Below are 15,706 nucleotides of genomic sequence, written 5' to 3'. Positions count from 1 at the left end.
CTTTATCCATGTAACTAACTAAGATGTTAATGCAGACGAATTTGGAGTAATACTTCTTGAAGGAGACGGTAGTTTTATAGCTGCAACCAATGGACCAATCATCTGTAGTTAAGACCCCTGTCGAGCAGAGGTCATGATGTGTCGTGAGGCCCTCTCTTGACTTAAGGACATGAATTATACCAAGATTTGTTTGGAATCAGACTGTCGTAACATTGTAGAGGCCATCTCGAGATATAAAAATGACCTTTCATGGATACAATGGCCTTATTCTAGAGCAATGCAATAGACTACTTAGTTTATTTCATAAATTTATTTAACGTTTTATTCCTCGTTCAGTGAACCAGCTAGCCCATGCACTGGCTAGCTGGCTCTTAGTCTAACCGACATACTTGGATTGATAACCCTCCGCTTTGTATGCAACATTTATTAAGTTAATAATATGTGATTTTCCTTTCAATAAAAATTAAGTAATTTCACTTTTAGTCATTAACTATTATGACATTTCCATATTTAAGTATGCACTTTTTATTATGCTTCACAAGTGAAGCAACTGAGAACTACTTCTCCAGAGAGTTAAATACATTTATAATAATTATAAAAAAAAAAAAAAGCAAAATCAGAGTGGCGCAGCGGAAGCGTGGTGGGCCCATAACCCACAGGTCCCAGGATCGAAACCTGGCTCTGATAGAGTAACTCTTAATTTTTTTTAAAAACATTTCTTTCTATATTAGATATACATATCATTTATTCATTTTGACTACAAAAGTGTTAATAGGGGATGCAGTTCAAATGGTAGAGCACTAGCTTTGCATGCAAGAGGCATGAGGTTCAATCCCTTGCTTCTCCAATTTGCACATTAAACACAGCCGCTCAACAGTATTTCTACTAAACATAATGCAAGACTTGCTAAAGTTGGTTTGTCCAGACATGCGTTCATAATTTACCAAAACAAAAACACTTGACTAACTCCGAACAGTCCATACGTGAATCACTTATTACTTACAAAATACACTTGACTAACTCCGAATCACTTATTACTTACAAAATAATATTTAATCAGCACAAATTAATCTAAAATACCACATAATTAAAGTAAATAAAGGATGTTATCTAAAATACCACATAATAAAAGTAAATAAATCCTACTTGTCAATTGGAGTAAAATATAGGATGTTCTTAACATCTTAGAGGTGTTAGTTTTATGAAGCTACTCAAGTGATCTCTGGAACTATCTCACTTCTAATGTTTTTTTTGGTGTTGTTTGGGGGGTCAAGCATGTATTAAATGATAATGAGTTTCATCATGAAGAGCTTATTAGAGATATGATTGAAAAGATGCTTATCTAAAATACCACATAATAAAAGTAAATAAATCCTACTTGTCAATTGGAGTAAAATATAGGATGTTCTTAACATCTTAGAGGTGTTAGTTTTATGAAGCTACTCAAGTGATCTCTGGAACTATCTCACTTCTAATGTTTTTTTTGGTGTTGTTTGGGGGGTCAAGCATGTATTAAATGATAATGAGTTTCATCATGAAGAGCTTATTAGAGATATGATTGAAAAGATGCTTATCTAAAATACCACATAATAAAAGTAAATAAATCCTACTTGTCAATTGGAGTAAAATATAGGATGTTCTTAACATCTTAGAGGTGTTAGTTTTATGAAGCTACTCAAGTGATCTCTGGAACTATCTCACTTCTAATGTTTTTTTTGGTGTTGTTTGGGGGGTCAAGCATGTATTAAATGATAATGAGTTTCATCATGAAGAGCTTATTAGAGATATGATTGAAAAGATGCAGACAAAATTTGACAAATATCAAGGTATTGCAATCTTTTGATGTCTATTAAAGCAATGCTTGATCTTAGGTACAAAATGAGGTTGACTGATTTTGCTTTCAACCAAATATATAATTTGAATGATGCATGTATAAATGTGATGAAAGTGCAGGATTCATTATATGACTTGTTCTATGAATTTGTTGAAATTGAACATGAAAAATCGAAAAGGTAGTTCTTTTGTGCCACATGTGGGGAGTTTGTCTGTTACTTCTACATGCTCTACTTCTAAAGGAAAAGTAGTTGTTTTTAGTTTGTCTTTGTATGATAAATATTTGGAGAGTGTTGAAGATGTAACTCCAAACAAATTGGAGTTGGACATTTACTTTGAGGAAGAGGTTTATAGGTGTCAAGATGATGAAATAGCCCCCGAATTTGATGTCTTAGCTGGTGGAAATATCATGAATTGAAGTTCACTATCTTGTCTAAATTACCATGCGATATTTTAGCTATTTCAATTAGCACAGTGGCATCATAAGCCACATTTAGTGCAGATACCCGAGTTTTAGATCCTTATCATGCTAAACTATCTTCTGATATGGTGCAAGTTTTGATTGTGGAGCAGATTGGGTTCGTCAACTTCATGGGATCAATAAGCCTATTATGACACATGTAAGTTCTTCTTCAGTAATTTAGTACATCATATTGATTGAATGATAATAATTTTAACTTTAATTTTTTTTTTATTGTAGGAGGAAGAAAAACCAGTTGATGTCATATTGCAAGCATAATGGTTGGATGAGAGTTGAAGTGTAGTTGTGGTTGTCATTGTAGTACTTAATTTATGAATTTAATTGACTTTTTTTTTTTAATGTTGAAGCTTAATGCAAACTTGAAATTCTTATTATATTCTAGTATTTAATTTATGAATTTGATGATTGACTTTTTGTTGTTATTCTAATGTGATTCTTGATTATTATATTAATATAAAATTTTATCTATTTAAATTTAAATTTTTATTACATTTTATCTTAATTTATTGGAGAATTTAGAAAAAAAAATTAAGTTAGGCATTTCAAATTCAAATATTCGAGGCGAATCGAATACGAATCAAATTTGATATTCGAATATTAAATGAATACAAATACAAATATTCATCAATATAGTCGAATTCGAATCCAATAATAAGATATTTGACTTGATTTGATTCATTTACACCCCTAATACATATGTAGTGATACAAATACAAATTATTTTAATTGACTTCGTTGTGTACATTTTTGTCATTTCATTGTGTACATTTTTGTCATTTTATTGGATTATTGTGATGGAAACATACAAATGCATTTTCATTGAATTGTCTACACAAAATTGCCATTTCCATGGTAGAACTACAATAACATTGAACTCAACAACCTAAATTAAATCATCATCACACCTAGAACAATTACAAGAAAATTTTAGCTAGCATTAATCATACAAATTTTCTATTGTACAATTGTTTATCCTTTAATTCAGCTTCTAGTAGTTTCCGAACAACATGCAATTTAGATTGCAATCTGACAGGATAATTGGGTATGCACCCGACCCGGAAGTAAGCTATCACGAGGAAGTCAAACAACTACATAACAGTGTATTACTCCGACACATTGAAGAGGGGAATTACTCAACGGCTCCCAATCATTACTCCTTCCACCATTATTACCCGAGTCTGTTACACTCACCAGAAAAAGAGTCGTTGCACCTTTAGTATAAAGAACGAACCTTGTAATGGAGAGAGAGAAAGGGGGGGGGGAGGGGGGGTCTCTGGTTTTCTTACATGCAAACTATTGTACTGAAACTGTAACACTCACTTATCAAACTGACGGTAATAATGTTACCGGGTATATTATTTGAGTATTATTCGTGTAATGTTGAGTACATCGTTTGAGTGCAGTACAATGTTCAGTGTGTGTTTTTTGTCTAGTTCAAGTGTCGTGTCTCTACAAGTGTTGTGAGCCTTCTTATCTTCCTCAGCTCAGTAATGGAGCGTTAATGCCAATGAGCTGAGGAGCCGTTGAGCATTAATGCTGAGGAGCTGAACCGCTGGGCATTAATGTAGAGGAGCTGAGGAGCCGTTGAGCATTGATGCTGAGAGTGAAGTGTTGAACGGCTAGTTGAACGTCCGTTGTCTTGCCTTTTGGTCCTGCCAGTGGTTCTGGGTCGGGTACCCAATTACCCTGTCACAAACTATTGTACCGTCATTGGTGCTTTCATTGAGAGTTGAGATCAAATCTCATTTAACACTTCACACATTACCAAAATTAGCTTATCACTGGAGATGGCTCGATCAGGATCTAGCAGCTCCCATAGATCCTATGCTGCAACGACAACCATGGCCGCGAGGGGGATCTTCGTAGTAGCCCAAGCTAACCGCGATGAACCCGAACTAGGTGTGCTTTTGCAATAAGTTCATGAGGTTGTTGGCCCACTCCTCCATCTCCATGTCAACGCCAATGAGGCCGCTGAAGCTGTAGCCCTTGTTGGCAAGGCACACTTGAAGCTGTCTCATGGGCTCAAAGCCCAATGCCCATCTATCTCCTATACATTCTACATATTCTCTACAATTTAGGGAGTTCCCAACCCTAGTTAGTTTTAGTTTATTTTTTCATTCTCTTTATATTTCCCTAGCATAGTTTAGATTAGTTTTATATTAGATTATTTAATTTCAAGCTTGGAATCACAGATTGAAGTTGGATTTGTTCTTCATTATCAGTAAAGTTTTCTCTTCCCTTTATATTTTGCAATGTTTATGGTTATTTATTATTGCTTTGCTTTGTTTACTTTTATGATGCATGAGTAGTTAGCTTTTGGGTTTTGATTAGGGTTCTATTGCTATTCTTGATGTTAGGTTTATGATTATTGCATAAAGGGGGGTAATTTATTAACTTAGGGTTTTATGTTTGAATTGGATTATAATTTCCTCTTATTGATAATTGATGCGCAGCTTTTATTGATTTGTTTTGGAGAGGATTTCATCACAACGAAAGTTGGGTGAGAGACTCAGACTAACCAATTTCAACCCAATTTTTCCTACTATGAGAATAGGGGTAATTTAGGGGCTTATAATGCTTTTGTGTTTTAAGGTTAAGATTGATGCATCACGAAAGTGGGGCAATCCTAGCCTAATTCTAGTTTATTGATTACGAAAGTAGCTGAACTGAATTCTTGAGTGCATTGCCAATAAATCCCTTGGTTAATTGTTTTTCCCTAATTTTGAGATTGTTAGAGCATCAAGATTGCAATATCCCTAATCTGACCCATTCTTTTATCATATAGTTTATCCCTTATTTATTTTGCATCTTTTATTTTATTTCCATTTCTTAATCATAGTTTGTTTGGATTCTAGTGAATTACAAGACTTTAGTGCCTAGAATTCTACATATCATACAAGTACGTGCCATAGCCCCAATCTTCAGCGGAACGACATTTACACCCTCTTTTTACACTCACAATTATACTCATCAGCCGCCTCAGTGCCTTCCATGGCGGCGCGTTCGCCTCCATAAGTGCGTCTGCCGCCTCCACTTATGCGTTTATTCGCTACCTCCTCAAGTGTGTCTGACGCCTTCACTTGTGCATCCGCCTCCTTTACTTATACATCCGTCTCCTCAAGTGCGTCTGCCTCTTCCACTTGTGCGTTTGCCTCTTCCACTTGTGCGTCCACCTTCTCAAGTGCGTCTGCCTCCTCCACTTGTGTGTCCGCCTCCTCCACTTGTGCATCTGCCTCCTCAAGTGCGTCCGTCTCTTCCACTTGTGTATCCACCTCCTCAAGTGCATCCGCCTCCTCCACTTGTGCGTCCGCCTCCTCCACTTGTGCATCTACCTCCTCAAGTGTGCCCGTCTCCTCCACTTGTGCATCCGCCTCCTCAAGTGCGTCCGCCTCCTCCACTTGTGCGTCTGCTTCCTCTACTTGTGCGTCCGTCCCCTCAAGTGCGTCTACCTCCTCCACTTGTGCATCCGCTTCCTCAAGTTAGTCCGCATCCTCCACTTGTGTGTCCGCCTCCTCCACTTGTGCGTCCGCCTCCTCTACTTGTGCATCCGCCTCCTCAAGTTCGTCCGCCTACTCAAGTGCGTCTGCCTCCTCAAGTGCATCTGCCTCCTCCACTTGTGTGTTAGCCTCCATAAGCGTGTTCGCTTCTATGCGTCAACCTCCATAAGTGTGCGCCCGCCTCCATTAGCGAGAGGACCTAGCAATTATTGATGTAACTATTGGTCATGGTCCACCTTGATCAATTTTGTTAGGAAAAATGAAAAATCTTCACTCTATTTCCTTAGGGTCGGCACAGGATCTGATCTCGCTAGCTACCCGACGGATGGGTGTTTTCTTAGTCAAGCTTAAGGCTTGGTTACAAAAACACTACACTTTATTCCCTTAGGGCCGGCCCGGGACCTGATCTCGCTAGCTACCTAACAAAAGGATGTTTTTCTTGGTCAAGCTTAAAGCTTGATTACGAAAACGCTATCCCCTAAGGGGTAATACGGGGTCTAGCCTTGCTCAATACCCTACGGAAGAGCTGACCTTTTACCGAACCTACGGCCGGCCGAAGTGAGCAATACTCGCACACAAAGCCCAAAACAAAAAAAATTGGTCGAGGTCGTGCCTCGGCCACACTTGGCCGAGGCCAAGCCTTAGCCACACACAATCAGCCGAAACGGTGCCTTGGCCACGGCTGGCTAGGGCTTCAAAAAATAAATAATTTTTATATTTTAAAAAAAATAAAAAAATATTCGTCTAGCTTCTCTACGCCTAAAGCATATGATACTCGATAAATGATAAATTTGCACTATCATTACTCCCTAGTTGACTCTACTACACTCTCAACTTGGAGTAAGAGTGGCTGGTGACAGGATAATTGGGCAAGCACCCGACCCGGAAGCAAGCTGTCACGAGGAAGTCAAACAACCACATAACACTGCATTACTCCGACACATTGAAGAGGGAAATTACTCAGCGGCTCCCCATCATTACTCCTCCCACCATTATTCCCCGAGTCCATTACACTCACCAGAAGGAGAGGTGGTGATCTCTAGTTTTCTTACATGCGAACTATTGTACTGAAACTGTAATACTCACTTATCAAATATACTCCGCTAACATTATTACTGTCGCAATCAATATATCATATTCCTTATATCCTCCTTCTCATTAGCATGTTCATTCGTGGTTGGATAATTTTGATATTTCCCAAATAAAGAAACCACCCTCATATCGATCCTGAATCAATTTCAACTAACAAAATATAAGAAATTTTCAAAATAAAAAATTGACACACATAATATACGAAATTTGTAACAAAAATTAAGTTAAAATTGAAAATATCACACAAATTCAACATTTGTTTACGAAAATAATTCTCACCTTCAACTCCATCTTTGACACCCTTAAAATTTCTTGTATGAATCTCTTGCTATACAAATTAGATATTTCAACCCACATCTAAAATACAATGGATGCTCGTAGTCTAATTGTTTTCGCACATTAGATGAAGAGTCTAAAGACATTTTGAGAATAATGAAGAAGATTTTATCATTTGAACTTTGACGATGGAAATTATAAATGGAGATTTTCGTTTGGGAAGAAGATGATGAAGAACTAGGGTTATTTGCATGCAAAATCATCCAATCGACTCCATATATATAACATGTTAGCATTTCATTATTAATTTATTTTTCCATGTCAGCAAATTACATGAGGTACCTATGGGGAACGAGCTAAAAATGTTAGGTGAAAAAAATGGAGGTATAAGTGTCTAAATGGATTTGATAAGTGCTTATTTGTCTATATTTTTTTCCCTTTCACTAAGTCATTTTGTTTATAGATCATTTCAAATTTCATGAGAATTAGTGCTTATTTGTGTTATTTTGCAAGGAGTATGAGTTGGAAAGCATTGGAAGCAAAGATAAGCATTTTCATGCATTTTGGTAGGCATTGTAGTCAAATGTAGGCCAAATATGAAGTTATGAAGATGGAGGAAAATCTAGGGAAGTTGTACCCCCATGCATACGCCCGTCCCTCTAGGAGTACGCAAATTCAAGCCATTTTCTCGTGCTCACTGGAATGTTCGTACCCCATTGTGTACGCCCGTCCCTAAGGCTGTCCCTGTATACTTTGCCACTTATTTAAGCTCGAATTGAGCTTCATTTCCATGGTTTTCGACCCCGTTCGAACCCTAGACACTATCTTTCACTTCTTTTCATATTTTAGGGTTAGATTAGGTTTAGATTTAGGTTCCTAAACATATTTGAAGCTTGTATTGAAGGATTCAACACTTGGATTCCAAGATTTACCATCCATTTTACTAGAGAAGTTTTCCTTCCCCTTATCTCTTTTTCTTTTGCAAGATTTATGTTTATTACTTGTGCTTTTGTGTTTCTTATGCTATTTAATCATGAGTAGTTAGTTTATGAACTTGAGTTAGGGTTGTATTATCCATTCTTGATTATTGTGAAAAAGGGGAAGAACTCTAACCTAGGGTTCATGTGTTTATGAAGGATTTGTGTTTGTATATTGCTTATGATTAATGTACACATTCATTGGCATGTATTTGGAGGATTACTTGCCTAAATGAGAGTTGTGTGATGAATTCAAGACACCCTTGCATAAACCTAATTGGCTTCTATGAAAATAGGGGAAATTGGGGGTTTAAGATGATAATTGTGCTTGAAGAACTTGGAGTTAATTCACTACGAAAATGGGGTAATTCTTTGTTCTAATCCTTGTATATTTGCTCACATGAGTGACTTATAGACTAGGATTCCTACGTGCATACCCGCTTGATTCTTGGTTATTTGTTCTTCCTAATCCGTAGGTTGTTGAAGCATCTAGATGACAATGCCCCTAACTTGAGTCCTATTTCTTTATTTGGTGTTTATCTTTGTGTATATGTGTTAGTCTTACTATTTTCTTAAAATTGTTGTTTGCTTAGCTTCTTGTTGATTTCCTTATGCTAGTGCACTAGTGCCTAGTTTGTGATTGCATATTGCGTGCCATAATCACCAATCCCCTGAGGACTACATTTCACACCCGTACACTTACTATGGTGCCAGATAAACAGTCGTGGTTAATACATGGCCTATTTCACCATTTTGCCTTAAATTTATGTCACTATATAATATACTAGTAACTCTTACATATGGTTAAGGAATAATTTGCAATATTTTTTAAAGAGTAAATATATTATTAGTTGATTGAATAAGTTTTATAATTGTAATAAGTTTAATAAACTAATATTACATTAATATGCATTTTAACCTACAAAGATTATAAAAGAAATATAAACACATGTAGAAAAAAAGTTCTTAAAATAATAATGTTTTGTGTTTTAAGCAACAATTAGACATTTAATTTTTTAAAGCTAATGTCTCATTTATAAGTAGCAGTGGATCATGATTTATGTGTCAAAATTAAATAGAAAATGAGTTTAAAAATGAAAAATAAATAAATATCTACTAATCTAACTTTTTTTTTTAATCAAAGGAAACACATATATTAAATCAAATGCGAAATACAACTATGCAAAGAAAACTCCAACACACTAAGGACAATAGAGGAATCAGTTGCCCGAGCTAACTCATGAGCCACATGATTCGCTGACCTTTTGACATGGCGAACCAAAATGTTCCCAATATAATGTCACAAGCAATCAAACGACATTGCGTAATAACCAAACCAACATGTGAAAAATCTTGTCTAACAGAATTAAAATTCGAGCAAAAATTAAGACAATCCGAATCCAACAAATAATTATTCTCCGGGATCAACTTAATCCATGATAAAGCCTCTTTGACCGCCGATACTTCAGCTAAATAAGGATCCTGCATGCAAATAAGGGAACCACTTAGCGCTGCAATAAAAACGCCAACATGATTCCAGATAACTACTCCAAAAGGCGCACCATTTGCATGAATCGTTGCATCAACGTTGCACTTAAGAAAATCATGCGGTGGAAGAGTCTAAACTTGTACACTCAGCAAAGGCTGCTGATTAGAACCCAAACCAGGAAGCCACGCATCCTGCCAAGAAACAAGAAGGGCATTCACATATTGACACATCTCAGAAATATGCCAATGTTTACCATTCCAAACGAGATCATTACCCAAAACCTAGCAGCCATAATGATACCCTCCTTCTTATCCGAACTCCTCAGCTTAGTTTCAACAAAATTCTCAAAAGTCTCCAGATCCCCAAAGTTGACGTGATATCGGGCATTCATATAAAATATGGGTGATAGTTTCAGCATCAGCAGTACAAAGTGGACAACCACCTCCGATCTACACTCCTTTGGCTTTCAGAACCTCAAACACTGGTAGTACATGTCGCATGCAATATAATGCCACAAGAAGTTCTTAACCTTCGGCGGTACTGGCAAACTCCATACCTACGCCACTCCACAAAAATCACTCGCGGAGATTTTGAGTTCACAAATGATCGCCATGTTTGACAGTGTAAAGTCCTCTTAAATCACCCTTCCAACACCAATAATCATGATGGTTAGATGAAATAGGAGTGCTAAGGATTCTGTTAACATCATCTGCATGGAAAATATTCCGGATTAACTCCACATCCCAAGTCCCTTTAGGAGTCATCAGATTAGACTCTTTAGCATGGCTCAATTCATCAACACAAGTAGTACCAAGATTAAAATCATTCACATCTGCCAACCACTTCCAACCCCAAACCAGTGTGTCCTTACCATCCCCAGCCCGACGACAAACACCTTCCCTGAGAAGATTTTTTCCTGCAAGAGATAAAAGTTGGGTTGTGTCCTAAATTCGCCGATAGAAAACAATTATTAGGAAATACCTTGCTTTCAAAACTCGAGCCATTAACAAATTAGGATTGGTCACCCTTGCTTAGCCAAAAGAGCGATATTAAACTCATGAAGTATTTTAAAACCCATACCACCGCTACACTTAGGAATAGCTAACCCAGCCCAGCTCATCCAGTGGATACCCCTTGAATTAGAACATCCATTTTCCCACCAGAACTGATTCATAATATTTTCAATTACAGTACAAACTGATTTCGGCAACATGAACACAGACATTGCAAAGATAGGCATGGCTTGTGCTACGCTCTTTAACAACACCTCATTCCCAACTCTAGAAAGAAGTTTCTTTTGCCAAGAATTAACCATATCTCTCACACGCTACTCAATATAATGAAAAACTTGAACCTTATTGCGTCCAAAGAAAGAGGGTAGGCCCAAGTATTTCCCAAAATCATTCACTTGATGAACCCCAAATAAACTTGCCACCTGCAACCTCACATCAACCCTTGTATTCTCACTAAACATTATACTGGATTTATTAAAATTGATAGCCTGACCAGATGAATCACAATACAACCTTAAACAATTTTTGACCTCCTACGCCTCCATATCATTTGCTTTGAAAAAAGTAAATTGTCATCCGCAAATAAAAGATGAGACACGGATGGAGCACCCCTAACCACTCTCGCCCCATGAATGTTGCCTCTACTTCCTCTTGCTGCAACAACAGAGACAGTCCTTCAGCACAAATAATAAATAGGTAAGGAGACAATGGATAACCCTATCAGCAAATACCTCTAGTTGGAATAACGGTTCCAACACTCTCCCCATTTACTAATATATTATACTTAACCGAGGAAATGCAGAGTAGAATGAGGTCAACCCACCCACGGGCGAACCCCAAAGCTACCAACATACCCTCTAAGAAACCCCATTCCATTTGATCATAGGCTTTCGCCATGTCCAGTTTTAAAGTCGCCCAACCTTCATTACCAACCCGTTTTCGTCGATGAAAACGACCTACCTCACCAGCGACAATTATATTATCCGATATCAATCTAACTAATTAAATTTATAAAATTAGTTTAAAGTATGATAGATATTAGTTAATGGGTTTAATTAAACACAATGTATAACTCCTTTAGCACAAGAAAGTAAAGAAGAACTAATGATATAACATTGACTCACACATAAATTAGTTTGAGACAAGTCAAATAATTATTATGCAATTAAATAAATATCCAATAAAAATAATAAAATAATTATAAGAGAATGACAATAAAAGCAATCAATATATCGTGAACAAAAAAAGAAATATAAAATTAAAAAATTATAAATATATTATAATGCAATTAATTATTATTTTAGCATTATTATTTAACAGTTTTAACCACTTAGATGATAAACAAAACATAAGAGTGGTAAATTGCAATGAATTTATAAGTATGCAAAACGTAAACACAATATATAAATTATTACAACAATTGATTTATATATAAATCATTACAACAATTTTCTATACCAACACATTTTTTATTTATATTAAAACCTTACCATATTATCTTGTTACTCTTTTATATCAACGTTAATTAATTGTGAGATTATAAAAATAACAAGGACAATGTGATAGTGTATGACATGGTGGCATGGGATGACATAACTACTATATAACATAACAACAGTGGCATAATATAATATATGACTGTGAAAATAACAATATATAATTGATACATGACGAGAACGTAACATGGTAAAAACATATATATATCATATCACAATTTGAAAAATAAGTTTAGAATATCATACCATATTTTGATAAATAAAATTTCAAATAGCACATTAAAAAAGAAAAAAAAAAAACGTGAGTATGTATCTATTATGTATTGCCTTTTTTGACTATTTTTCTTTCCCAGTTGCATTTCACATAATTATTGTTTTAAGAATTATACTTTTTGGCTTAAAAAAAAAAAAAGAATCATACTTTTTGCAATGCATGTATATTCTAATTAATTAGTGTCCTAAAATAATAGCTCGTATTTGTAACAATGTGAATGGAATTGTATGGTTTATAAAAGCTCCTCTATATAAAATTTGATAAGAACTCAACTTGCTATTATTCAAAACTTAATATCACTATCACATATCAATAAGTTATAATAAAAATGATATATTCTACTATAGAATTATTAAGATCGAATTATATGAGCTTTTGAAAAAGATTTAAATATTAAAGAATGTTAGGATCAAGCGCTTTTCACTCACGCCAAAAGTTATATAGCTAGTAGTGAATGCGCAATTTTATTTATTTATAATATAAACCTCTGATCCATCATATTTTCGAGACGTTGGGTGCTGACATGGATTTGACCTTTTTAATTTAAACCCTTTACCGACCTCCATCCAACAATTTCCCAGCCACCATGTGTTAGAGTTGGCCTTTTACCGGCCTCCACCCAACAAAGAACTTCTAAAAATCATAAAACAAGAGTGATTGATGACTTGTTATTTGATTATTTGACCTATATATTATAGCTTCATCCAATTAGACTATCTTGACACTTGGAGTACAATGTACCTTGGGACAATGTGTTTTGAGTGACTCCCCTATACAAATCTAAGTGCTATTTGACTCACTTCGTAATCTTCAATTTTGTAACTAGAGTGAAATATCAATAAGGATAAGGGTAAGCAAGCATTATGGGGTTAGTGTCATTTATGCACAAATTTTATCTCTACGTTTTTGGTTGAGCTAGTTGTACCTTTTTTCTTGAGTTTATTACCGAAATGGTCCCTCGACTATTGCGAAATTATCAATTTGGTCCTCGACAATTTTTCGTACCCAATTAAGTCCCTTGACTTTGAAAATTTTAACCAATTTGGTCCTCCATTTAGTTTGCAGTTAAAATCGGGACCAAATTGGTAATTTTACTATAGTTAAGGGACCAAATTGGTAATTTTCTATAGTCAAGGGACCATTTCAGTAAAAAATTAATTACCAATTTGGTCCTTTAACTATAGTAAAATTACCAATTTGGTCTCGATTTTAACGGCAAACTAAACGGAGGACCAAATTGGTTAAAATTTTCAAAATCGAGGGACTTAATTGGGTATGAAAAATTGTCGAGGACCAAATTGGTAATTTCGTAATAGTTGAGGGACCATTTCGGTAATAAACTCTTTTTTCTTTTTCATTCTTGATTATGGCAAGTAAACAATTCTCTAAATATTCAATTCCGGTCGATCATTATTGCTTCAATATTTCTCATTGTGCATATTGAGACATTATATCCCGACTTAGATGAAATAGTTTGGATCAAAATCTATGACTTAAGGTTTTAAAATATCATACAATTAATTAAGTTGTTTTAAGGTTGGGTAGTAACATCACTATTTTAGTGGCATTGCCGCAGCCATGACATGCAACATGTTCATTTAATTTCCTTTATAGCTTTTGGTGGTTCAATATAATTCTAACATGTTGGTGGAATTGTTGGGTTGGTCCATCTAATAGCAGAAGCTTAAGGAATTGTTTTATATACAATTAAAGACCACAAATTAAAGATGAGAAAATAATTAAGTATTTAATATATATACATAATAATAATAATAATAATAATAATAATAAAAATATTATTATTATTATTATTATTATTATTATTATTATATCAAGTGTTTTAATTGCTATATTTAACAATCTGAAATGAAATAAAGTTACGTCCAAAACTCCAAAAATAATACCTCTAAATATTCATCCATTAATTGCAAAAATAAAACAATTATAAGTCAAAGTCAAATATATTGAAAATTATACAAAGTAACAAAAATTATTAAAATGTTAATGATCTTTGGGACGAAGTGGATGTCTCAAATGGGAGATTATGGGCTCGAGACTCAACGTGGGCGGTATTAACTCTTTGGAGATAATTTCTTGTATCGAGATATGGGCTTTGAAGTAATTACGATTTTAAAATTTTTGCTTGAATTATCTTCCTTGCAAAATTCTTTTCAACCTAAGTATTTTGATCATGATGAATTAGTATAGATCAAATTGTGGGGTGATAACACAAACTTGATGATATCATTGGACTTTCCCAAATTCAAATCTTTCCTCCATTTACATTTACCCTATAGCCTATAGGCCATTTCAAATACTCCCAGAATAAGAGGGCGTGAGACCCCAATAAGTTTATATATTGAGTAAATTCCTTTTTTGGTCCTATACTTATTGTGCATTAGACACATTTAGTCCGCTTTTTCTAATTTTGCCACATTTTGCCCAGACTTAATAAATGTTGGACAATTTTGGTCCACCGTCTAAATTGACGTTAAACCACCGTGAAATTGAAGGGCAATTCTGTCTTTTCAAGTCCTTTGTCATGCCTATCCTCTGCCCCCATTCATGGCTGACAATTCTGCTCCCAATTCCGACGACCGCTCCTCGCTCTCCGATATCTCATCCGTCATCACGCTCGCGACCACTACCGACGACGGCCGTCGCAACTCCCAAACCTCACCAACGCTCACCACTGCAACAACACATAATGTTAACCCTAACCCTGTTTCTCCACTCGCTAATTCCTTTCCCCCTTTCCTATTCCAGCTCTCCTTTAGCCAGGACCATGGTTGCTTTGCTGTTGGAACAAATTGCGACTTCCGAATCTATAATTGCAATTGGCTCCAACCTGAAATAGAGTTCACATTAACCCTAGCACAAACAAAATACAATAATGCTAAAACCTCAATTCCCCAAAATCAATTTTAGCAATCAACAAAAATGTAATCCCTGGTGTACAGAGAACCTGCAAAACCCCTGCTTTCATGGACCAGAAGTCCTCAAGCTCTACGCATTCTTGAAGGAAGAATCGAATGTTTGTCGACAATCTAGCCGGGTGGGGAAATGGGGTACCCCGCCTCTGCAAACTGTGGAGGCAAAACTTTGGAGTTTTCTTCATAAATGCGATCAAAGCGCCGCAGAAGAACGATCCAAAAGCCAGAAATTTGCCCTCAATCCGGAATTAGCAATGTCTTGCGGCTGACCCACCATCACTACCGCACTTTAGTGAGGAATTGTCTGTTGAATTGCATTTCCGTTCGAACGATGACATGGACAAC

The 15,706-nt window shown here is 35.7% G+C and overlaps 1 non-coding gene across 1 annotated transcript; it reads left to right on the top strand.

Annotated features, from left to right (window-relative positions):
- Positions 1–615: 615 nt before the first annotated feature.
- Positions 616–687, top strand: TRNAM-CAU. The gene has a single exon. It is a non-coding gene; the product is annotated as a tRNA-Met (tRNA).
- The last annotated feature ends 15,019 nt before the right edge of the window (positions 688–15,706 follow it).

This window comes from Ipomoea triloba, chromosome 9 (assembly GCF_003576645.1).
Source record: "Ipomoea triloba cultivar NCNSP0323 chromosome 9, ASM357664v1".
NCBI lineage: Eukaryota > Viridiplantae > Streptophyta > Magnoliopsida > Solanales > Convolvulaceae > Ipomoea > Ipomoea triloba.
Note: the sequence above shows the minus strand (reverse complement) of the source record. Positions and strands in the feature narration are given on the sequence as shown.